The following is a 27,413-nucleotide window of genomic DNA, read 5'->3' as shown; positions in this document are numbered from 1 at the left end:
AATTATTCAGTAAAATTATTTAAAACTACAAAAGCAATGGAACCGTTATTAATGTTTCCATTAAGAAGCAGCATGTCTTTGCTCCAATTAGGTTTTTTACTGTTATTGAGGGGCTGTCACTCTCTGAGGGCTAATCTGTGCTTCAAATGGCTCTTACAAGGACAGGTTCAGATCAGCCTCAGAGACAAAGCTGAAAGAGAGCTCAGTCTTCTTGAAATGAAGAATGAAATTAATTAGAGCTTGTTTCCTGTCTGCTGCATGTTTGTTGAGGTGGGCAGCGATTCAGACAATAACTATAATTTAGTCCATCCCAGAAGGAAAATTATAGCAGCTCAGGAAGATTTTTTTTTTAATATTGGTTGTAAGTGTGCAGAGCAGAATGTCTGTAGTTCAGAAAAAATAATAAGCTGGTGAGCCAGCAGAAAGGGAATGATCTTCCAGACAGTGGATGAGCCACAGAGCTGAGCCAGGATCCCCTGCTCACTGATTCTTATAGCAAAAATGTGGCAAACCCTGGATGTGGGGAAGAAATGCTGATGTCTGGCTCCAGAACAGAAGGCTGAAGGATAGCTTTATTAAAACTATACTATATTACACTAATATGCTATTTAAAGAGATACTATCCTATTCTACATACTTTCCTCTTACTTACCTAACAAAAAAACTCGTGACTCTGTGCTGAGAGCCCGAGCCACAGCTGGATCCAATTGGTCACTGAACCCAAACAACCTTCACCAGAATCCAACCCAGCAATCACTGCAGGTAAACAATCTCCATACCACATTCCACATGGGGAAAACAAAGGAGAAGAGATAGAGATTGTTTTCTCTTCTTCTCTCTGCTTCTCCAAGAAATCCTGAGAGACAGAATTATGTCTCTCTGTCCAGAGAATGTGAATGTCACAGATTCTGATCACCAGTTCTGAACTGCAGAAAACAAGTGCTGCCAGGTTTTTATCACTCCTCTCTCTTCTGCTACACTCAGCAGATACAAATAGGCATTTAAACAAGAGGGTGAGGTTCCAGCACAAACACACAGTGCATTTGATATGCTCCAGTCTCAAGGAAATTTCTTCATTACAGTTCCAAACCATCAGATGTAAAATAATTCATGCTCGAGCTGTTTCAGTCCAAACACTGATGAAAGGCCAAAATCAGCAATTCTTTTGGAATGTTGCCCAAGGCAAGGAGCCTGCCCAAAAACATTACTGTGGCTGATTTTTTTACCATCAAGTATAATCAGAACCCAAGCCTGTTGCAATGGGGACGGGGATATTTGGTTTACTTTGTTATGTGATGAAAATGAGAGGCATTGCTGAATTTCAAGGAAAGCACCGAAAAGCACAGCAAAGACTCCCTCACTAATTGTTGCTTCTTTTTTTTAACTTGTCATTTGCAATCTTATTTTTTATTTTGTAGCTAATAATCTGTAATCTTTGCAGCTCATCTGCCACCTTGTGGCCCCTCTGCAGAGTTTTCTTGGAGCTGCAAAGGAAGATTGAGCTCCTTAGCAAAACCTCTGCATCTGTTCTGCACTTGCCAGCCTTCATTATTATTAGACTGATTAGCTTTTCATTCCACAGTGCAAAAATTAGAAATCTAAATATAAATCATCAGGCCATGTCTGTAAACTATCAATATATATTGATCTAGTGTGTTATATATGTGTATATGTGGGGACAGAATCAGTTATATCTATTAAATCATATATGTGAATTCTGAATATATATATCTCTCTATATATCATATATCTTTATATATACATTGAGAAAAATGAGGCTGGAAAAGACCTTGTGATCTCACTTAGTGAATATTTTTCTGCAAAGCTGGACCAGATCTAACAGACCATTCTTGATAGGTGCCTAAGCTTTTCACAAAATCCTCAAACAACAGAGATTTCCCAGCCTCCCAAATAAACTATTCAGGTTCTGACTGTTTTGCTAGTAGGCAGCTGCTCTTCTGATTTAAGATAAACCTTCATTTTTAATCCTATCACTTTCTGCCCAGTGTGAACAGAAAGCATAGTTTACTCCCTCCTTTCACATACACAGAAAACATTAATGAATTTATATCAGTTTCAACTCTTTCTCTGATATTAACTGATTCTGATATGGATAAATGGTGGATATTTACACTAGAACTATCTGGGTTCAAATTACTTCCAAATAACTAAGGAGATTGCATGTCCAATTTAAATCTCATTGAAGAGGCTTGATTTCTGAAGTGTCACTTTGCAAAAATAGGTCTCTGTATAGTGAAAAAAAAAAAGGAAACTAGAAACTGGGACACCAGAAATAACTGGTTGTTTTTGAAAATGAAAATGCTGATATTTATTTATGAAGAATAAATCAACAGTTGTATCTCATGGTGATAAAAGTTTTCACTAAAGAGGGTCCAGGTGTTTCATCTTGGCATCTTCCAAAATTATAGTGCACACGCACCCCTCCCTTCGGAAAAAAAATTAAATTGCTTCTAGTTTTTTTTTATATTTTATCTCAGTTTCAAAAACAAGCTGCTACTCCATCTGCTGCAGCAGAACACGTTCACAGAGCTGAGCTGCATGGGCTACATGCTAATACCATTGTGTGAGCTGCACAATTACTGCTCAAAGACAGATTAGATCTGCACATCAAAAGGATCCTACAGAATATGCCAATTTGAGGTGTTCATAAGGAGCAGTCACTTCTACAGCTAGTGCCATGCTTATTAAAGGTACTTATGCACATTGCTGATATGAAAGATATCCCTCAATCTTATCTGGTTATTTACTGAGAGCTGTTTTTATATTAAATGTCATCTGACATACAGCTTCCTTGGCTGAAAGGGTGGAAGAAAAATGTAAAGCAAAACTCATCAGGGAGATAAAATAATTTAATACCTTTTTCAGTCTGCTTTGAAGTGTCCCTCCTATCCCCAGTTCTCTCAAGCACAGAAGTTAACTATACTCTTTTCTTTCTGTGGTGTTGCCTGCTGATTTTTTTATCACCAGTACTTCAGTCCACATCATCTCTTTTTCACACACCAATACAATCACAAGATCCTCAGCTACAAATATGACAATATTGACTGTGGAGACAGAGACCCCACCCATGCCTACCAGGTTGGCAGGTCCTTGCTCCAGCTCCTTTTAGGCACATTTGGAAATGCCAAACCCCTCACTCACACCAGTCCATCATAAATTAAGCCTCATCCCTGTTGTCATAGATGGCAACAGGTGTGAGTCACAACTACTGTGTGTTCCATACTTATTCTGGCTAAAGCACTGGCCTTATATTTTTGCCCTCAAGATTGATTGTAATGGCAGGGGGATTAATTTAGTCCTGAGCATCTTGATACCTTGTGTTTTGGCTTTCTTTTTTTTTATTTTCTTTTTGATTTTGTGGGTCTAGGTTTCATATAAGGGAATAGTAAGGTGTGGGGTTTCATATACGGGGATAGTAAGCTCTTTTCACAGAGCAGGTAGACACAAAAATTCCTTCTACACAAGGACAGCTGATCCACATCTCAGGCCCAAGAGTATAAACAGTATGGACTGAAGAGAGAAAAAACAAGAAGGATGGGACTTCGTGGGCTGGGGCTGTAATTGGACAATTAGCTCCAATATGCTAATGGACTAAAACTTATAAAAATGTGAGATCTTGTGACCAAGCCCTCTTTTGCTCCCATCTTGGAGCCATCTGGGCAGAGCCAAAGCCGTGGTTCTGGTACCGCCAGGGTGTGGCCTTTGAAGGTGCTTCTATAAATATCCTTTTATTCCCCTTAACTCTGTCTAGCCTCTGTTCCAGCTGCTTAAGGCAGCAATCTCAAGTGGTCAGAAAACTTTGGCTGTCATTTACTGACAGGAGATAGAAAAGTTAAAACTCAGACTATCACAGAGGGCAATGACTGATTCTTCCCTTGGAGGGTCACTATAATTTTTTGCCTCAGGGCATTTATGGCACTTGCTGAAGGGCATCCCCCTGCTGATTTACTCACAAGCAGATCAATATGTTGGCTGGGGGCAGAGAAAGCTGTAGGTTTTGAGATAATTTTGCCCAACTACAGCTGCTGAACATGAAAAGAGTTGAAAAGATACCTGCCAGCAGATGTCTTCCATCTCTCCCAGAGGGAGGCTGAATGCAAAAACACAGCACTTTTTATTGAAGCATTGACCTCAGCCTGTCTCCATGGAGGCACAAGGCTGAGGCTGTCTCCAACTCCCCCTCCTCTCTCCTGCCAGCTTGGGTGCCCCTCACAACTTCTTTACAGGCAGCCACCAGTGCAGCCCTGCCAGTTTGTTAGCACAGGTTCTGATGCCTGTGATGGAGAAGATTAAACCCCAGCTGCCTCCACAGTGCTGTGTATCTGCTGGGAATGGGAAGGAGAAGGTGCTTGGTGATGGACATCAGAGAAGGGGGCTCAGCTGCAGCTGGCTCCAGGCAGGGAGTGCATAGAGCCATGCAGGGAATGCATAGAGCCATGCAGGGAATGCATAGAGCCATGCAGGGAATGCATACAGATATGCAGGGAGTCCACAGAGACATGCAGGGAATGCATAGAACCATGCAGGGAATGCATACAGATATGCAGGGAGTGCATAGAGCCATGCAGGGAATGCATAGAGCCATGCAGGGAATGCATACAGATATGCAGGGAGTGCATAGAGACATGCAGGGAATGCATAGAGCCATGCAGGGAATGCATATAGCCATGCAAGGGATGCATACAGCCATGCAAGGGATGCATACAGCCATGCAGGTAGTCCATAGAGACATGCAGGGAATGCATACAGCCATGCAGGGAATGCATAGAGCCATGCAGGGAATGCATACAGCCATGCAGGGAATGCATACAGCCATGCAGGGGATGCATACAACCACCCAGGGAGTGCATGCAGCGACACAGGGAGTGCATACAGCCATGCAAGGACTTCATAGAGCCATGCAGGGAAGCTGCATGCTGCAGTCACCACCACAGCTCACCAGCCTGGAACCCCAACACTGCCATTCCCCCAGCAGCCAGCAATGCCAGAAAGCCTCTGGGCAGCAGATGGGCCTGAAGTGAGACACAACCTGCAAACCCCTTCAGACATGCTCCTCTTTGTTTTCTGACCAAACAGCATCAACCTCAATGCATTCTTCATCAACAACTTACACATGTCCTCCATGAGCCCCGGGCTAAATATTTATTGGAAGTGGGCACAAGGTTTGTCCTGCACTCTGCTGCTTTCCCCTCAAAGTGTTTGTGCTGCAAAATAAAACGCTATTGATCCCTGCTTTAAAAATCACAGGGTGCAGCAGGTCCAGCTGCTTGTAGGGTAGAAATATTACGTGTCATTGCTGCTTGTGAAGTGTGTGAGAGCAGGAGGAGTGATCTCCATAGCTCTGAAAGCCACCATTCTGAAAATGGAGAAACTCCACCTGCCTCACCTATTTGATGGACTGGGAGCAAACACAAGGTGCCTGAAGTTGTTAACAAAAGCTCTTCCTGCCACCTCTCTGTGAGGTCTGGTCACCAAGAAATTTAAACAAAGTCCATGGTATTACAAGGGAGACCTTGGAATTACATGGTATTATGAGTGAGACCAGTTCTTTCCCATCATCCAACAGCATGAGGGTATTGCAGAGGCCTCAGAGCAGACTCTGTCCCAAATATCCAAATATATGCAAGCTATTCCAAGCAATTAAAAAACACTCTAATGAAGCACAGAGATGGCCAGAGCAGGGTACACAGAAGACATCTTCCGTGTGGCCACTCAAGACAGGTTTCAGATGAAGACCTCAAAGGAAGTGACAAAAAAGAGAAGAAATAAAAGTATAAGGAGGCTGACCAGTTATCATATTCTCATGGAAGATGTCTAAGAAGGAAGAGGCAAGGGAAGATTAAATAAGGTGGGCAGAATAAAGCATACAAGATGGAAAATATTTACCACAGCCTTTGAAGGAGGAAAAAGGAAAAATAAACTTTACAAGCCAGAGAGCATCCCTGCAGAGCATCTGATGGGATCACAGCTGGGTCCCATGTGCTATGTCTCCCTCAAATTTCTCTCTTACATATGTATTTAAGACCATCTGCATTCACTCTTTGCTATTTCAGAACTAGTCCAAAGAGCTCCCTTGAATAATACATTTTTTATCTGTACCAATATTTTAAAACAAAGCAGTTCTGCATTATTTGTTCCAATCTGTCTGCAGTTTAAATTCTGCCACAGCAGAATGTTTCAGCACAAAATGCATTTGAAATATAAAATTGTTTATGCTGCTTTTTCCCCCCTTTCCAACTGAAAACAACCCAATGTACCAGTTGTAATGGATTTTTAAACACATTTATCATTAAAGAATCTTTCCAAGGAGTAAAAGCCAGTAAGTGGAATATAAATGGACCTTCCTTACAATATTTCCCCATGGTATGGCTGTGTACTAAAATATGTGTCAGAGGCTTACACACTCTAATAACATTTTCTTTGTGTTTGTGATGAATGAAATTTTCAGATTAAAAGAAAAATTTTAAAAGGTAACAACATCTTTAATTACTACAGTTAAGCAGACATCCTTTTCTCAGCACAGATCTCCCCACTGCCATTCATTATGTAGGAAGAACCAGAAAAATGTCTTCAGACTATGGAGTATTTCCAGAAAGGATTTTTCTTTTCCCATCAAGGAGCTGAAAGACAGCTATTTCTCAAGTGAATAGAGCCAGAAGTAGCTAAGAACATCCCCAAAACCCCAAGTTCAGTCTGTTCTAATTTTCATAGTGTCAAACAATGGTAAATTATTTGCCTACCTACCTGGCATGGATGCAGCTTTGTTCTGCTCTTACTGTGAGAAGCTCTAAAACACTCTGTCACACCTGCATTTATAAATTCTCTGAATGCAAAAGTGTTGAAAAAAGACCATATTGGCCATGTTGTTACTGAGATGATGTCTTGCCTCTGGGGAAGCTCCTGCAAGCAGGGAATTTATTTTATGACTCAATTTGTCCAGGGAGAGTGAATTGTGAATGGTTTTTTGATTGTCTGGAGTGAAAGTTTGATTTGCTTTTTCTGAATATCTCTGTACACAATAGAGGCATTATATTAACTTTACTAAGAATTCAGGTTAAGAAAGCATCTAGATTATATGCCATAGATTTATTTTTTTTAGCCAGAATTTATTTTCAAGGCTTCAAGATTTGCCATTGTTTGGGGATAATAAAAAGTATATCTCTGACTTTACCATTGGCTGTCTCAAAATAAAAGATCCCTGAATTTGTACTGTCATAAATACCCAACCTATTAGGAAAAGACAGAATAGCTATGTATATTTTCAGCTCTATATTACTTATCCAAGGGCACTGTTATGAAAATGTTACTAAGTAGAACATGAGTCTTCATTTCAACTTCAGGATCAGCAACAAACTGCATACCTTATCCTAAAAAAAGTATCAAGAGAGAATATAGTAAAATTGCACCTATCAGTTTAATAAAAAGGATGTTTGAGCAGGGTTTTAGCCATGCCTAAGAAGCAGCTGTGGATGCAGAGCTCTGCAAAACTTTACATGCCTATTGACCCAGAGATGTAAAAGTGGCCAGGATTTTTCAGAGTGTTGCATCTTTTGTAGTAATGGCTGCTGTAATAGTTTTATGGCCCATAGAAGAAAATGAGTATATCCAGGCTGTAAGCTGTAAACTTGTGATCCTTGGCACTGTGACCTGAAAATATGTGTTTCATTTGCTGAAGCTCTGTGCATCTTGCCACTCACACCCCTTCCAGTCTTGGCTCCATGCAGAACATAGCAAAGGCCTAATTTTACCCTCAGAAAGGTACATGTAGACCTCAAAGGCTTCAGACAGAGTTATCTGGCCATATCTGAACATATTTCAGCAGCCCCTCATACTTGCTCTATATTGCAGACACGTCTGCCCCCATCACGAGCATCAGGGTAAGATTCATTGGTAAGAGAGAAAATTAAGAATTGAAAGTTGACTAAAACTTGGGAAAGGAAACTTGTTTAAAAGAAATCACTTTCTTATGATATATTTGTTTTGATTTAAAAATTATTATTAATTGAATTTAAAAAAAAAAAAATCACAAAATGCCTCTGCAATTGTAACAAAATAAAGAAATGGAAATGAATGCATTTATAATAAAGATGCAATCAGAGGAGGTCAGACTCCTAAAACCTCCTTTTCTACAATCACAGCTGCATGAAATATGTAGGCAAAAGCTCAGTGTTTTTCCCAGGAAACAATTTATATCTTGCTAGGACAAGATTATAGGACATTAATTATGCTCACTGCTCCTTTTCAAAACACCTCTAAAGGGAAAAAATATTCCAGAGCCCTCAGCCTGACAGTTCTGACTGCATGGCTGTTGTGTTCATTGACGTCTTTGCATCTTTATTGTGCCTTTAATACACATTGACTTAATGTGGCAGACAAAACTTCTCCCTGAATTTGCTCCAAAATATCTTAGAGAGTAATGGTGCAAAAAGAATCCTCTCCCTCTCCATCCTCTCCCTCCTCCCTCCTGTGAGTGTTCATGGCAGTGCAGGCAGACAAGTGTGCATCACTCATGCATGTATGTAAGCAGAATTTTTTTATGCTGGGGTGCTGAGACAGTTTGTTAGCAAAAAATACCTCAGTGATTTGTTTAGATACTCAATTGTCAATAAAAAACCCCACATTATTATGATATGAAGTTTTTTGCTTTCATGTGTGCCCGCACAAACTTCATTTGGACTTGATGTTAGCAGAACCTGAATGTTTATGAGTCTGCTTTTCATAAAGATTTATTCCTGAGGCACATTTGAAAACCTCCCTAGTGATGTGTGTCACCATTTACACAGTGACAATATGGGATCTGCCCATTGCTGCTCAACCTGCACCTGCTATAAAAGAAAATACTGGTTTCAAACCTTTAGAGCTCAAGTTTTCTTCATGATGAGTATACAAAAAGAATTCTTGCCTCCACCCTTTGTCTGCTGCATGATACTATGACTACAAACCTACTCATGCTTTTTACGATGCTGCAGAGCTCTGATCTCAGAAATTTGTGATAAAAACAACTAGGTGATGAATTGGGTAGTGGTGCTTCTACTGATAAGGGTAGAGTAATGTAAAAGGCAAAACCTGTAACAGGTCTCTGCTACCTCTTACATCATACACAAGAGGAACAGAACTGTCATCAAAATTTTTAAGTCTTTGCTGTAGCCACATAATTAGATATCTCTGCAATTTTCAGAATTTATGCTTCTAACTTGACTCTAGTCAATATTTTGCCATTCAAACATAAACATTATAGGGGATTATTACTGCAAAACATGTTCATACAATTTTAGCTATCTTCTGCTTTGCAATGGCAAGCACTGGGAATGCTTTCCTGGATGACAAGTCCCCTGCACAGCTAAGCTTCCCTCTTAAGTCAACAAAATAAAACAAGACAAAGTGCAGGCTAACAGATCAATAAACAGAAAGCCTGAGGGTTTCTGGAAAAGAAGAAAGATGGAAGAGGGGGGATTTTAGTGATTCTAGAAAGTAGGAAGAGGAAATAAATAGGAAGGGACAGAATAACAGATGTGTAGCACAGGAAAAAGCAGAGTAGAGAATGGAAATGTAAGAGGAGTGGAAGAAGTTCAGCATGTAACAGATAATGAGAATGAGCAAGAATGTAGACAAGAAGAAACTTTCTCTAAAAATTAATGAACCTGGCCCTAGTCCTCACAACTCTACCAGGAAAGGCTCAAGAACAGGGATGTTTCCATCCCAGTCTCTAAAAGCCAAAACACAGCCCCATGCTGCTACTGTAAAGAAAATTAAACCAGCACACACCATCACCCTGGGCAGCTTCAGTGCAGTGGTTCCTCTGTGCTGCAGTGTCTGCACTGAGTCAGACACTCCTACTGATCATGGCTAAATTACACAGAGACATGGCAATCGCCAGCCAATGGAGCAAAGATGCCTTCTCTCCACTTACCAGCTTGGGAATGGCAGGAGGCACAAATAAGATAAAAACACACATCACTGTATGTTGGGAAGGATGAAAGTTTGACAAGAAAGTCTCACAGCTATGTATGCCTGGCAGAAAGATTTTTGAATGTAGAACCTGAGAATGAAACAGAGATGGAAGCAAGTTTTGATACAGAAGAAAACAATTGCTGAGCCAGGCTTACTGGATAACTAAGAAGGCAAAACCCACCTCAAACAGATGTTTTTACCAAGCAGAAAGATAGCACAGGCAAACAAGGATGCTGATGTTGCAAGTAGAAAAAAGGTCTCAGAATTTTCTACTGCAAGAAAACTGAAAAACAACTTCTAGCTTAAACTGTAACATACTAACTTTTAGTGATTGGAGACTAGTAACATGAATATGGTAATTATAGTAGTTATGACAGGCTACAGGTAAAAGTTAAGGTATAGAGTAGTTCTTCTGTATTAAGATGTTCAGCAAAGAAAAGTATATAATGCATTGTAACCAAAAGTAAAGGGTCTTCAGGCTTGCCTGCAGCTGGAGCTGACAGCTGTAGGCACAGGCTCTGTCGCCCACAACCCTGGACTGCTGTAATGTCTTGGATACAATAAACTACATTTTGAAGAGCTGCCTGGAGTCCCACATCTCTCATTCAGGCTCTTACTATTGTATGTTTCTTGAAGGTTAAATAAAAATCCATAAGAATGATAGAATACGAGAATGAGCTAATATAAATTCACCTGAGACACCATTCAAGATTTAGCAGGTAGCATAACTGTTTCACTCCAAATTCTCATCACACTTTAACAATTTTGAAGGCAAACAAGACCTTGGATAATAATCACTGTCTTACAAAACTGTCTTCTGGTTTTAAGGATCAAGTCTTTTTTATACGAGGAGGGAACACTGCGGAAATCAGGATCAACAAGGACTTGTGGAAGGAGGCAAGCCCTCTTTAAAAGCTCCCTGCTGCAGGGCACTCAGCACACCAGTGCTTGTGGGGGACCACTGAAGCTAGGACTAGTTTCCATGGCTCCCACAAGCCTCAGGACCCTGTGGGGCAAAGTTTTTGATGGATCTATTTTGCCTGGAAGAGCTTTAAGGGAAAAGTGCAGCATCCAAGTAACCTCAACAGGCCAGAGCAAACAAGAAGAAAAGACTTCTCCTGAGTGCTCTGTGCATTGGAGTACTTGTTCTTGGGGTTGAAAAGCATTTTAATTTCAAGATTAAGACAAAACAACAGACCCCGGATGAAAGGATCAGGCACTCATTTGCACCCATCAAGAATCTGTCCAAATTAATTCCTCAACACAATCCAGAAGTAACAATGGATTTTAAAGAATCGTTTTAGTGCAAAATTGTAGCGCAAGCTGTAATCCCCTGAAGTAAGTTTAAGGGAGTATTATCCATGTGCTTTTAAATTTTGCTATAGTAAATTCTAATTTTCCACTAATATATTTAAATTATAGACATATTCTCAAAAGAACTTGAAAAATAAACTATACATGAAGAGTATAACTAAGGAATAGGTGGCCAAGTATGGCTCACCAGGCTGGATTTGGGTTGCTCTTACTGCTCTGGGTATCTGGAATTCCACTCTTGGGCTCCTAGAATTGGATGGGGACAGGGGCACCTCTGCAGAGCTCTTTAGCCCATCTTAGATAAATGTCAGAAGAATCAGCATGAATTTCCCTTGCATAACAAATGTGGGTTGCTACATGGGGTATTTCCAACATATTAATCACACAGTCATTATACAGACAGCGTGATGGGGATTGGTTTTAGATACCAGCTATTTAGCTTTGCTGGTGTTCTGACATTCCACTACAGTTAAAGGAAAGAGAGGCAGGCCTTGAGAGTAACACGTGGCCCTTGCTCAGACACTGCTGTTAAGACAGGATGGAATACCTCTGGATGCTTCTCACTCCCTGCCAGCTCCAGGAGGAAGCAGGACTATTATTTTGAGCTTCTGAACATGAATACAGCCCAAACAATGTATTTGTGCTTTAACGTGGAATACAGCCATGGTTCGAGCTTTCCTTTTGCCAGTGGATCTGTATCTCCAGTATCTTGCTGAGGCAGTGAACCACTCAAACTGAACTGGTCCCTGACTGAAAAACCCATATATCAAAGGGTTGAGCTGTTTGCCAGGTCTGGGGAGAAGCAAAGCAAGCATTGTCCCATTAAATCTGATTACACCCAAACACATGCACAGAGCCATGCAGCTTTGAAGGGCTCATTTCACACAAACTAATCAATATTATCCCACAGTATTTTCTTCTCTCTGAAGAAAAGGTTAAACATCCATTTTACTGACACACATCCCAGCCAGAACACCAGAGCAATACAGAAATATGAACAGATAGCATTTAACTGTGTATTTTAAAGTCATGCCTAAAAATGTAGCCATAGATGTGCACTTGAAAAACAGCGAGGTGAGTCAGACACCCAGCAATTACACTGTACTTAAAATGAGTGAGAAGGTTGCTGCTGGGAGGTCAGGAGAGATCATTTTGTCAAGCAGTGTTAAATGAAGCAGTTGCCTTGTGTCTTTCTTCTGAGCTGCTCTGTGGAACACAAGATCCAGTAATTTAAAGGTGATGTGAAGAATAAGGCAGAGAGCTTTCAGAAAAAAATCCTGGCTGTGTCCATTTGCTTCCATTTGCAAGAGCATGGACAAGAAAAGATGAAAGATGCCTTTGCATGTCAGTCAGTGTATCTCTGCAGGCTCCAGCTCTCTGCTGAAGGGGAAACAGGGACTCTGAGGCTCCTGGGCAGGATCTTTGCACAGCAGTGAGGCTTGATTTCATGCACTGAAGTTTAATTCTGGCATCCACTGACAGGCGGGGCAGCCTGGATGTTGAAGATGTCCCAGTTCCACTACTGAAGGTGTGTTGCCATTATCAAAATCATGATGCAGCTAAATAACTTTCATATGGAATGAGATGTTCAGAATGTAAAAAGACTGCCCTGTTGTTTCCATTCCCAAAATTTTCTTTAGCATTTTCATCTGAACTCACCATTTTTACTGTTTTCCTTTACTCTGAACATTCTCAGCATGAGATATGAGAGCTAAAGGCAGGAGATTTCCCTTTTCCCCTGAATGAGATGATAATTTGAAATACAGATTGATCAGACCAATCTTCTGCAACCTTGATGTGAACACCAGCTATGGTTCCTGTGCTGTGTGCTCTGTTTTGCCTGGTTGCCTGATCCACCTATGGATTTGCTGACCCTGTGTCTAATATTTTGGACCTTCCAAAATTCTTGGTGCTCCCCAAGAGTCTTCTTCTGCACACAGTGCAGATATATTTAACATTCCTTCATCAAACAGCAGCACACAAGAGCTTGGCACTATTTTCCTTGGAATAGCAATTATACATAATGTAGTGATGGCCATTGTCCCAAGAGGCAAGAATCTGAGTGCTACTGATAGCAGTGAGAAAAAGATGTCCAGTGTGAGAGTTACCCTCTGGCACAGTTTAGCATATTTAAACATCAGTAACTTTATGTTGAATATTCACAGAGCTTAGAGCCCCCAAGTACTGAGCTGACCCCCTAGTTTGTCCTTTGTGACTGCAGAGGAAGCACATGATAGCGCTTGCCCTTTAATGGGATTTCAAAAGCCTTTACAATCCTTTAATAAAAAAAAAATACAATCAACAGAAAATAAAGCTGCACTTTCAATTAACAAGGACAATTACTTCTCATTGTAAAGCTCATACATTTTTCAAATGAAGAGATATAATTTTGCCTTAATTGGTAGGTGCAGTGAATAGGCAATTAAAAACACATTAAATTTGGACCCACAGATAACAAGGAGCAAATTTCTGTCCTGAGCAGATTACAGTTGTGAATGTGCCTCTGTTGTTACTTTAAAGCCAATAAAGGGGCTCCCGGGGCATATTTCATGGCTCCTCCATTATTGCCACTGAAGATAAGATATCAGCATTTCCATTACAAACAGTTGGGTTGCAGGGGGAGTTGACTAAATGATCCTGCAGGCAGAAGTGTGCCATCACCCAGCCCGGGAGAGCTGAGTGTGGTTTAGAAAACACTGCGTTGCTTTTTGCTCCCATTAGTCATGCAGTGCCTGCCCTCTGCACCCTGGTGGATGAGCCCCAGCAATTAAATAGTGGTGGGGACTGTGTTGGTTCTGAAGTGTGGATGCTCTGATGGAAATCCCTGCCCCTTTACCCCTTCACACATGACGCTGTTGAGGCAGGGACGGAATGAAAAGACTCCATGGTGTTCAGAAGGCTTAAAGAAGAAGAAGAATCTTTACTGGCAGGAAGTAGCATACATTTCGTAACCAGGATCACTAAGGTGAAATATGATTGTTCTCAAAGTGAAAACCTTTCACACCATTGGTGCACTATGAATAGCACACTGTGGTAGAACATATCTATAAACAACATGAACAGAAAGAGAGATAACAATTGTTTTCATTCCTTCTCCTAACTTTCCCAGGCTAGGCCTGGGAGAATTCTCTCTCTTTTCTCTCTGATTGAACTGAGAACATACACACACACACTGATGTGTGCTGTGTCTGCTGCTGGCAATTGCACAAAGTTGAGAGCAAAAAAGAATTTCTCACTCCTTCCCCTGGTCTTGCTCCTGAGCATATCAGCCAGCTTTGCAGAGGAGCTGGCTACCCCTTGAACTGAAGCAGATAAGCCCTGGAGAGCCATGCTCTTTTCTGCTACACAGCATCATCATGGGACAAATTTACATGTGTATCCATTTGTGCTGCTATTTATCCACAAAGCAAGAATGACATATGCAAAACAGTCACAGCTGAGTGTACTTTGCAAACTAGGAAAGCTTCTGGATTCCAGTTCCGTTCATTTTGTTCATTTAAATCCTGTCTCCTTCCAACACTGTCTCAGTCAAGGAGACTGAGGCTCTCTGAGGACGCTAATAAGAAATATAATTTGTGATTCCTAGAGATTACTGGAGGTTGAAAGGATTGTAAGTGTAAAATGTCCTCCAAGATCAGAAGTTATGTCCATCATCCTCTCAAGCTGGAGGGGTAGCAGAGGGGTAGAGAGGCGAAACCCAGGCCTTGTTCATAACTCACAACAGATGCTGGAAGAGCCACGCTGTAGTCCCTAAACCTCACCCAGCAGTAAAGCTAATTTGGATTAGAAAATTCACCTAGTTACTACTCTGTTCATACAGCCCAGGGAATTTTAATAATACCTGAAGTTGATAGCAGACATCATTCTACATAGGACTTTCAAAGCAAAAACAAACCAGAAATTGCCATTCTTTTTTTTTTTTTTTTTTAACAGAAAGCAGGTATTTCATTATTGAGATTTATCATGCACATAAACTTATTCCATCAAGACATCTTTACTTGAGCTGCTTGCATGCCTGAAGCTAAGACAGAGGAGAGCTGACTAAAACTAAGACCCATTAGATGCTTAAAGGTAAGTCTATCTAAACATCTGGCTGATTTGGGGCTTTTAATGAAATCATTCATGGAAACCCAGTTCATTAGGCTTTAGTCTTTATCGATTTCTTGCCAGGACAATTTATAGAGTTGCAGAACTCATAACTTCCTACAAAGACTCTTGTAGAAGTAGTAGAAGCCTGAAATGCAGAAAAGGTCCTTGTGATCATGGATGAGCAGCTCTGGCTCCTGCCAGTCCCCCAGAAATCTCATTTAGGTCTCCAGAGGAAGAAAATTAGGGATGTGGACCCAGGAACAGCTCACAGGTCACTCTTACCTGGCTAATGGATGTTTTTATCTGGAGCTGTAAGAGCTGTCACAACAGACCAGAAGAGGGCAAAGAAAGCAGTGGGTTTGTTTCAGGGGCTCTGACCAGCCCAGTGAGAGTATAGCTACAAGTATTGCTGTAATATTGATCTCTACAAATACAGATAATATTGCTTCTAAAGCCCATTTGCACAGTTCAGTCTTTTAAATGTTCTCTTTCTGCAACATCCGAGGCAAACATCATGCTAAGGGCCAGAAACAATTTCTGTACAGATGAGACCTTTGGAAGCCAAAAGCTCTTATTTATTTATTTAGCAGAGAGACCTAAATTTTGGCTGTTTTTGCTAGATGGCATTCATGGCACTGTGCTGATGGCTGCTCTCCTTTGCACTCTCAGCTCTTAGCTGAAGGACATTGTTCATTTTGCACTTCACAGCACCCATCCCAAAAGTTCCCTGGTACCATAAAAAACTGAACCAGCAGCTCCCTCTGAGTGCCTCAAGCAAAGTTTCGTGGTGATGCAGCTAACCTGAAAGGACAGTGTGGTGACAGGTGAGTTGCTTGCAGCTGCAGATGTCCCCAGAGCTGCCCAGGAAGCAAAGTACCCTCATGCTGCATTGGGTATCCCCTTGCCTCTGCATGACTTCAGGATCCACAATGCTGCTGCTCGAAGGAAGATCCTGAGATTTCAGACAACTTCCAGCCACCATCTCTCCAGAAGCACCTGCCAGCAGCTAAATCTCTCCAAGAGAGACTGAGAAACAAAATGGCAATGGAAATCTGGTCTCTTGAAGTCAGGTCTGATTCACCTGAGGAGCAGAAAGAAAAAACTCCTTCACCTAGTGATGGGAAGCAGCAGTTCCTGCAAACCGCATGGTCAGGGGTAACCTGGAAGTGCAGAAGTGCATTACACCTCTTGGTGCTCCCCTTGGCTACTCTAGGCTCCACAGCCACCAGCCCCAGGGCTGTGGAGCATTGCCAAGCTGTGCAAAGAGAGGGATGAAAATAATAAATATTAATAACAAGTAATAGAAATGAACTGTGTAAATGAGGAGGGTTGATATTACTGAGAAGGCTCCCTAGGGCTCCAATGCATTTGGGTCCTGTATCCACGATATTTCTCATCATTTTGTGGGTAGATAGTTAGAGACAGCTCAGATGGAGAAAAGAAATTGCAGGACTTCATTCACAGAGCATGTCAGGAGAACTGGTAGGGAATTTTCTGTTTAGAGGCTTCTGTCCTCTCAGGAATTGCAAGTTAATCAGAACAGAAGACATTTGAGTGAGAAAGTTCACTGGACTTGAAACTGGGCTTGATATATAATATTTCTCTGTACTATCAGAGAAAGGGCAAACGATAAACCTAAGTTTGTATTGTACTTGCATCTTAAGTTCAAAAGCATTGCTATGAATGAGGATTTTAAGGCACCAAATTTTATTCACACATCTGAAAAGAGTACTCCAATATTAAGGCAATGAAAAATATTTGCCTGAGAAAAGCTGATTTTTTACCATGTTAAAATATTCCATGTACAGCAACTTGAGTAGACTAAGATGCTATTTCATACTTGGGTTGTGAGATACATAAATATGATGCATTGCATCAGGGAGCATTAAGATATATTTATAATTTGAAGGACTTTAGAGACTGTTTCAGTGTGGAAGATGAGATACCAATAAAAAGGGAAGTAATCTTGAAGAGGGCTGTGTTGTATCCCACAGAAAGCAAGGCAGAAAAAGATAAACTCTGACCACAGGCACATAGTCGTCTTCCTTTACAAATATGTATCAGCTAAAAACAAGTACATCTAGTAGATCTGTTTCAATATGTGTGTAAAAACCTAATCAATATGAAGGATGACAGAGCATGGGTTGGGTGTGGTGAATGCACAGATGTTGTGATAGGTGAGTATGTAAATGGAAGCCTGGGATGGCAGTGATTGTGTGGACACTGCTATAAATACAGGTGTGGGCTGTTGGCACTGATCTTGGCTCTTAAGGGCAATGCTGAAGCAGCAGTTTGCCACTGCTTTTCCTGACTGGTCAGTGCTAATCAATAGCCTTATAAATCAGTGCATTTAGGGCACTGCCAGTCTGATTCCTCATGTAAACACTTGTCAGGTTCAATTAATGGCCAGCCAGGACGGCTGCTCTCCCCTTGCCTTCTCCTGATGCAGCACTGAGCCCAGGCTGCATTTAGTGTGGTGACTGGAGTTGTTCTTCTCTTCCAGTGGTGATGAAGGAAAGAAAAAGGCATCACAGCCTCCTTTATCAGTGGGATTTCTAGGTTTGCTGCATTGCTCCTGACTCCACTGGCCTTGCTCCCAGCTCACTGCTGTGAGGGAAGGTCTGCCTTTATGGGAAAAAACCTCATCTGGAGGAGGACCATGTGAATACAAATGAAAATAATGTAGTGGACCACAGGCATGGACAGACCAACAAAACAAATATGTCCTTACAGATTAATGCACACATTAAAATATAAGAAGCAAAGGGAATAACAAAAAACTGGAGAGAGAGAGAGAGAGAAAGGTAAAATTACCAGGGAAGTCCCTCAAGGATCTGTCCCAGCGTTTGTTCAGCTCAGCATATTCATAAATGGTTTAAGGAAAGGAATAAATAATAAAAACCTATTCAGAACAGTCAATTCTGTGCTGATTTCAAAGACTCACAAAAGGAGTTCACAATGCTGAATGACAGTGATAAGATTGCAGCTAAATTTCAATACTAATGAATACAAAGTAATGCATTTGGAAAAAAAAAAAACCATAACCACACATACAAAATTATAGGTTATAGAAATAGAGAGAGGGAAGAAAAAGATAGGAGAGGTCTGTATAGGAACTATGGAGACAAGAAAGACTGACAGTAATTATTCATGATGCCCAAGAAATAGCCAGTGTGAAATGCAATGATCAGAAGGAAGGTAAAAAAACCCAAAACCAACAGAAATTATTTTGTATGCACTTCATAATTAAATGTGTAACTCATTGTCACAGGAAATTGTAGAGAAAAAAGCAAAACCTGGTTTATAAAAAAAGTTTAATCTCACTGATAGAGATTATATCATTGGAGATTAATGGTGGCTCAGAAATTCCTTGAAATGCTGTTTGCCAGGAGCTGGTGGAATATACCTGATAAAAATAGCTTCCCTTACAACCTGTTAATCCTCACCTAGGGGAATCACTGATTACAAACAGAGAAAGGATTGGACTTTACCTGCTTTTAATCTAGCCCAGAATTCTTATATTTTTAATAACAATATTCTTAGCTACTTTGGGAAAAAAAGAAAAACAAACTACAAGACCAAACTGCCATACATTTCTATGAAAACTAGAGAAGGTGTGGAAATAATGACATATACCACTCCAAATTTCCAGCCTATGGAAAAAGGGATTATTTCCCTCACTTTCCTATGCATTGGGATGCACAAATCAACATATCTCCTTCCCCATTACCCTGACTTTGCCACAGACTCAATTGCTCCAAGCTGACAGCTTGCCTGGCAATATAGGGACTGTAGGTCATGAACAAAAACATGTCCTGTTTGTCAGTAATGATTCACAGCATGGCCTTAACCATCTCAGAAACTCCATCCAGCTCCGAAATATAAAAGCTGAATGGTAAAGCTAAAAAAAGACAGTTTTCTTGAAGTTCTCCCACAAGTCAGGTTTTCTGCCTTCTTCCCCATCCACCCCAACCAGTATTTCCAGTTCTTCCCAGTAAAGCAGTTCGGGTCTCATGTGCCATTGGTTGGTGGGCACTGGCTGGGTGGCTCTTACCCCTGGGATGTATCAGCCTGCAAATGCCTCTCTAAGTGGTTGTCCCCTTGTTCCTTCCTTGGTGTCCCTTTGGTCTCCCCTTTGGTCTCCCCCTTCTTTGGTGTCCCCTTTGGTTCCTTCTTCTTTTGTCCTCTACTTACTTAAGTTTTAAAGATATCATTGAGGTCCTCAATTATCATAGAATCATTTAGGTTGGACGAGACCTTTAAGATCATCAAGTCCAAATGTTAACCAGCACTGCCAAGCACCCACTAAACCAAAGCCTTTAAAAGCCACATTTCTTAAAAACCTGCAAGGATGGTGACTCCATCCTTTCCCTGGGCAGCCTGGTCCAGTGCTTGACAACCCTTTTGATAAAGAGTTTTCCTGATATCCAACCTAATCTTCCCCTGGCACAACTTGAGACCATTTCCTCCTATCCTATCATTTGGTCCTTGGGAGAAGAGCCTGACCCCCACCTGGCTACACCTTCCTTTCAGGTGGTTGTAGAGAGTGAGAAGGTCCCCCCTGAGCCTCTTTTTCTACAGGCTGACCCCTCCCAGCTCCCTCAGCTGCTGCTCACAGGAGCTCCACCTCCTTCACCAGCTTGTTGACCTTCTATGGACACTGTCCAGCACCTCAGTGTCATTCTGGTAGTGAGGGGACAAAACTGACCACAAGAGCCAAGATGTGATTTCATCAGTGCTGGCAGGGACAAGAGTCACTCCATCACTGAGTGGGAATGTCCACCTGCATCAAAAGCTGTAGAAGGGGACCAGGCAGACCAAAAGCTCCATTACACAACTTTGATTCCAAGACACAAAAGTCACAAAAAAGTGTCACATATCACTCTTTGTCTGTAGAGTTTATGCAAATTCAGCCTCCAGGGATAGAGTCATTAAGAGACAATCTCAGTGTGTATTAAAGGAAGTCCACCATTTTCCCTAATAAAACAGACAGAAAAAAACAGCTTCTGGGACATTTTAAATTATAAGAATATATTATAGACCAAAAGGGCTTTCCTAGAGGGGCCCAAACTTATAAATATTTTCGGTGTTTTCTGTTTCACTACAAAGAGGGATACTGTTTCCCTCTGCAGCACCTGATGAAACAAGAAGAGACAAACACAACCAAAGCATGGAAACAAATTGCAGACCCCATCCAATTACATAGCTCAAATTCTTAAATCATATAAACTGCAAGTCAGGCATTTCAGTTCCGTTTAGCTGAGAACAAGAAGAAGAAAAAGATTCTTTGAGAAAACTCATTTTGTCTGAAAGCAAAACATTGCCAGCCAGCCATGAGCTGCAAGTTCAAACACCTTTGCTAAAAGGTGTCTATTCATTTGCAGTTTATTGGATAGCATGAAGCTGCCTGTCCTGGTTACATTTGCTTTTTTTGAATGCTTGGAACAGTGAAATATAAGAAGATTAATCATATGCAATATATATTCATTAGGTAAATTTCAGATGACGAATCAAATAGATTACTTTGCATAAACATTTCTCATAAAATATGAGAGGGTATCATATTTAATAAAAATCACAAACAAGTGGAGACTGATTGTCCTGCACACAAAAGCAATATAAAATAAACACCTTCATAAGCTACAGTTTCACCACTTACCTCCACAAGCTATTCATACATACAATCACTTTATAACAGCAAACTGGGGTCTGGGTTTTGCCCTTTTACAATTATTATTCCCTCAAGAGAGAAACAGTATGAAACTTTATGGTAACTTCTCCTTTACTTAATACTGCACATAAATTATTGTCAGGTCACAGGGAGAAAATAAGCAGAGTAAGTCTCATTTTCTTTCCATTCCTCCTTGTCTCCTTTTTGCTTTTTGTTTTTATTTTTTATTCCTGGTCCTTCTGAGAAATGTATTCCATGAGAACATTTCCTTCCACATTAAAATATAATCACTATCTGGGGGGAAAAAAATGGGCTATAGGTCAAGTTTCATTGTTGCCTGTTAAGAGACTGGTCACTGCTATAGAAGGGCATAAAATCAGCTATCCTGCAGAATCAGTACAGCACTGAACCAAGTGAAAATAAATTATTTGGGAAACCAGTGCACAATTTCTTGGAGCAACACAGAGATTTACCATAAAAGCTTCTTTCTCACACAGGTGAAAGCCTGAGAACAGTCAATCCCTTGGGAACCACCATGCAAGGCTACCCAGAGCTGGCACAGCACTGGAGAAGGGAGAAATCTGCCCTCAACTCCCTCACTGCAAACATAAAATCTAATCTAGTCAGTGTCCATAGGAGACAGCCTCTCCTCCTGGAGTAATGCAGGGCACAGGGGTCAGCACCCAACACTACCTGGAGCTGTTTAGCCTTTGGAATTTTTATAAATCATTGTACATGACAAACACATTTCAAAGCAAAAATACAAATTAGTGGAGAAAGGGGTGCTAAATGTAAAGATCTATCAGCTCTGGCTGAGGAATTTGCTGAGTCACATATCAGAGGCTGGAGGAATGTGCTGGGAAATACCACTCTGCATTTCTTGTCTCTACTATAGCCCACTCTCAGAGAGAGTACTGAGCAAGATGAACCTCTGCTCTGACCTACAGCTGATCGTCAATAGCTGATCTTTCTCAGTCTAATCTAAGCTAAAAATGTGCTTCATATTTTTCATCAAATACAGGTAGAAGCTTGAGTATAAATAACCATGTGTGTCTGGTGCAATGTGCTCTAGGAAGAGCTCCAGAAAATCAGGCAGTGAAGAAGAATGAAGAGGAAAAAGTTGGGTAAAGAAAAGTTGGAAGCTGTGGGATGCAGAACACACCTAATTATCACTAATGACAAATGTCATGGAGGCAAATGTAAGGTCACACCACTTACTGAAAACAAGCACTGATACCACCCTGAACTTGTCAATGCTGTGCATCATTTTTATTGGCACGGTCTGACAGTTTGCTGAGGGGAAGAGAGTGGTTTTTCCTTCACTGGCACAGCCAGCTCAAGGACAGGGCTTTAAGGAGAGACAGCAAAGACATGTTCTTGTCAAAGGCTGCACTTCACAAAGGTCTTCAAAAGCCTAGAATTCTTAGAAATTCACTTTTCCATTACTGATCTACACTGTGGGGGTTTTACCTTTTGCAGAAGATTCTTGAATGTGAGGCTTGAGGGTTTAGCTCTATTTTTCCAATTGTGTTAATAGAGAACAGCCCAGGGTACCAAATTAATACTGAGTCAAGAGAATAATTAGTGCAAATCTTCATGTGTGTCCCCATCAACCCAGAGAGTTTTACAATTCACAGACACATCCCAGAGCACAGTAATGGTTAACAAAGTCTCTAGAGGTGCTTTAATGATTTACACCAGGTAGCCTGTAATTTCTGAGTTTTGGCCTTTTGCTTTTCAAATGAGCAAGATTTTCCCAGAGGAAAGAAAGCAGGAAAGAGGAAGTAGGAATTTAGGAGTGAAAAGAAAGAAGGTACATTGGAATAATTTTGTCAGAAAAAACTCAGCAAAGCTCTCAGAGCATCCATGAGGATCCACAGGCTGAACTGCACCAATCTGCAGCATGTGTTCAAAAGGGATTTAGCTCCAGGACTGTTATTTTGCCCACCTTGCTGTGCTGTCTGTATTTTATTGCTCTATCAACAACCTGTTAGTCTTTTTCCTGTTATTTTACCCTTCTTTTTCTTTATTATTAAGTCCTCCCCTCCTAAATCCACCCACAAACACACAATATTCTGAAATGACATCATCTATCTTACCAAAAGGATGAAATTCTACCATTTGAATTAAAATGAGGAAAAATAACAAGGATTCTATCTTTTCAGGCTGAGTTACTGCTTTAATCCATCATGCTGGCTACAGTGGTAAGTGATGGCCCAGAACTCCTGGAGACCACTTGATTAGCTTTTAATTACCCATCACACTGATGCTGTGATAAGAGACATTGTAGGTTCTTGATTTCTACATGAATTGCATGAATGGCTGTGATTAACATAAATGCTGTGACATTAATACAAGTGGTTTTGGAAGAGATTATGATGATATCTTCTCAAATAGAAGCAAGAGCAAGCCATGCTTTGTGGGTTAAATTACAATTTTTCTTCCTCCCCCTCAAAATTTTAGTGCTACAGTGCCAGATAATGTATTGCCTTGCATGCTCTTACAGCTATTTGCATTTGTAGTAGGCACTTTACAGCTGGTGTTCAGGGGAGAGGTGGCTGCATCACAACAAGGTTCTGGAGAGTCAGCTTCAAAACCTGCATAGGTGATATGAATATTCCAAAATAATGTTGTTCTTCTTCTGCCTCAGGAGCCAAGTCCTGCAGGATGATTTGCAAAAGATAAATACCACAGGTGGACAGACGTGCAAAAGTATACAGAGAGAAAGAAAAAAAAAAAATTATAACTTTTTGTCAAACCAAATGGTATTATTAGTTATTAACTTGACCTATTACATCATAGTGGTGGGAATTCTGTTGAGGAAGGCAGAAGCAGGACTAAGAAAAGAAAATACTGCATTGCCCAGCTGTAAACATACAAACAAAAGCAAGCTGATGTTATTTTTTTATTTCTTCCCCAGGTGCCACACTTTTTGACAGGGCTGAGATTAACTACCTCACTCTCAAAACGTGTGGTCAGCCTTTGCACTCAAAATAACACTCTCTGGTTTCATTCCCTGGAAGGTCTTGATAAGGCTTCTGCAGAATTTTTGATGCAGAGCATTATTGCACTGCTGTGGTATTGATTGATCCACTGTGATATGGGCAGGAGGTGCTCACACAGGCTTGAAATCCCCTGCTTGGGCTTGCAAATATTTCCCCAAGGCAAGATTTATGCTGCTGAGAAGGGAAGAAGTAAAACAAAGTTCACAGGGATTTTAGAGATGCAATTCCAGCTCCTAAACTGTTTGTATATTTTAAAACATATGTGTAAAAAACGCATATATTATTTATATTCATTGTTCACAAATACTGTGTCACTGGGGATTTCTCAGCGATTTGGAGGGAAAAGCTAATTTTCCTGCTTTCCATAACACAGCTGTCAGGTTTCTCAGGCTCTGTACCACAGCCCATTTCAGGATCACTCTTAATTGGTGCCTGAGCGAGAGCTGTACTAACTGGATTTGATGCTGCTCTTTGCCAGCAGACAGCACAGAGCCCCCTGTGAGCTCAGAGAAGAGATTTGTACTGGCTGGAACCACCAGCTCAGGGCAGGGCTGTACATCAGAGCACAAAACCACTTCCAAGAAAGGGGCCACAACTGAATGAAAATTCAGACAGAAAGAGACCATGCAGATTGCAGAAGTCAATTTATTTGAATTTTTTTTTTTTTGTCCTACTAGAAGTTGCAATGATAGCTGTGACATTTGACTTTACAGCATCAACTTGGCTTAGTCACTGACTGAACAGTACTGAATTTCCATTAATTCAATCACTGAACTGGTTTCCTCCAGATCAAATTTTTTTTATTATTATTGCAAATTGATCTATACTCCCAGCTCTCTTATTCTGTCAAAGCTCACACAGTGATAATAGCAACCATGAAAATGCAAGTGCTCCTCAGTACAGAAGAACGTAAGTAGGATCTAAATTATTCCCCCATATTAGTCATGTATTACATTCCATTAGTTACTAATTACCAGTATTTAGCATTTTTGGGCTCATGCAAAGAGGCAGCAGGAAGTTCCTAAATCTCCTATATAACTTGGCATGTGAAAAGAGCCCCGCTGTAACTCAGCTCTGATTTAGAGCTGGTGGGAAATACTACAGTCTGTGACTTCAGCCTCAGGAAATAGCAGGACATCAAGTTCTGAATGTTTTTATAAAACTCTCCTAGGAAAAAAATTGCTCCAATGAACTACATTCTCCCTCATCCTTTTAGATTAGAACTATGCTCTGTTCCAAAGTAGTTCTGTGATGGTACTCAGCAGCAGGTACGTGTCCTACCATGACTGGGTGCTCAAGGAAAAGAAAAATTATATGTTATTTTCCAGATGCAGATACAGTCACACTCTCCCTGGACATTACCAGCCAGAATAACAGGTTAATCTATCTATAAACTAAGTATGTTCTGCCTTTCAGTGGGAAGAATTGATGGCTGTCCCCTTGCAGAAGCAGCCTGTAAGGGATGTGATGCAGGGCACAAGTACAAACTCCAGAGAGCAATCAACTGCGTAAGAGATAAGAAGCAACTGATTATGCAGCTCTTCTACAAAAAGGATTTGGGGTTTTTAGAGGATCACAAAGTAAAGAGAAGCCAATGTCAAACTGCTTTAAAAAGAGAAAAAAGAAAAAAAAAAAAAAAAAGAAAAAAAAAAAAAAAGAAAAAAAAACCATAAAGCAATTCTTGAAATACAAACAGAATTTCTTCTTTGCAACTCAAAGTTGACCAAATCACTAAGAAAACACTCTTCTGCTTTGAGCATCACAGTTCAAGGAATGCATAGATCAGAGAGAGTAGAGAAAAACAGTGACAGAAGCTCTAGAAAATGTGACCTATGGGAAAGGCCTGTGGCTCAGTTCAGTTGGAAAAAGGAGACCAAGAACACAAACATCAATAACATAAAAGATATACACACCAAAAAAAAAAAAAAAAAGTAATAAGGTGTTCTTCATGCCTGCTGTAGCTAGGAGATAGATATTCAAAAGCTGGAATAGATGGTAAGGAGGGGTTTGGGCTGTCATCATTAGAGATTGCTAAGAAAATGGTAGCTAAGCTTCACCCTGCACCAGAGAAAAATCATCATTCCTTGTGTCAGCTTCAATAAGCACATGCCCATTTTGTCCAGCAGAGCCATCATCCCTCAGATCCAAAGCAGGCAGAGCAACCCAACCCAGTCTTTTCCTAGATAAAGGCTCCTGACTATTTGTGTAGTTTGGTTTGAAAGTGCTAATTAACCTACATTTGTGAAATGCTTCAAGATGCTCTAAAATATGAAGGTGGGCTTGGAGCATAGAGGAAAGCAGATAAAACCAAAAGAAAAGCAAAAGCAAACAAAGCCAAATAGTAGGCTCTGTTCTGCTCCTGTGAGTTGTGCTGAAAATCCAGGGCAGTTTTGTGGGGGGTTAAATAGGTGCAATTAGCAGAAACCAATCACCTTTTCTGTTGCACAGACTTGTTAAGGATGTCATTTGCATGATTAGCATCCAGCTGCTCTTGCCCAATCCAAGTCTTTACAGGACAAAGGAAGAAGCCTCCCCATGAGGTGTCTCAGTGTCTTGTGGATGTCACAGTCTTCCAGCTGCATGATCCATGTCACCCTGTTCTTTTAAAGTTTTAAGTTCTTTTAAAAGTTTTCCACGCCTTCTGATGTTTACATATTTCTACTGAAGTTCCTCAGGCACTGTTCATGTAAATAATGATTGTTTTGCATTCTTCTTTGTGGGAGGAGAGAATTGATAGACTGTTAGTTTAACCAGTGTAGTTAGAAAGGTAGCAATTTCATCCTCCAATCCACTGTCACTTTTAGAATTCTATATGAGGTCAGAAATAAAATTTCCTCCTTTAGCTCCTTCTGTTCTTTTACATCTTAGAATGAGTGCATGAATTATTTTGTGTCCTAGTGTAACAGATCCAATTGTTGTCATTAATTAGGGGACTGCAAACTGGGGTTACTCTTTGTACACCTCACCTGACACCTGGACACCCCCTCTCCAGCCATCAGCACACCCAGCTCACCCTCTGATGGTGCCACCAGATGTGTCTGCACATCACATTCCTATTTCTCACTCACTCTGTGACCAAAGAGCTGCACAGAAAATGCACCTGCTTCCAGTCAAATGAAGAATACAGGCCATTATTTTACCTTGTAAGAACACACCAGCCCAAATTATTACAGAATTCATGCAATTGGTCAGGAAGAAAGCAAGAGCAGGCAGTAAATCACACCTGAATTGGAAGTGGCTCTGTGCCTCAGAAAGCAGCCATACAGGACACCACGTGGCTCATGAAAAAATTCAGGCATCAGCCAAGGGTATCCGTCCGTGGCACCTATTTCCCAAAGTCTCCCCTCATAGTCAGTGAAAAA

This window comes from Vidua macroura, chromosome 1 (genome assembly GCF_024509145.1).
Source record: "Vidua macroura isolate BioBank_ID:100142 chromosome 1, ASM2450914v1, whole genome shotgun sequence".
NCBI lineage: Eukaryota > Metazoa > Chordata > Aves > Passeriformes > Viduidae > Vidua > Vidua macroura.
This window is presented reverse-complemented; position numbering follows the sequence as displayed.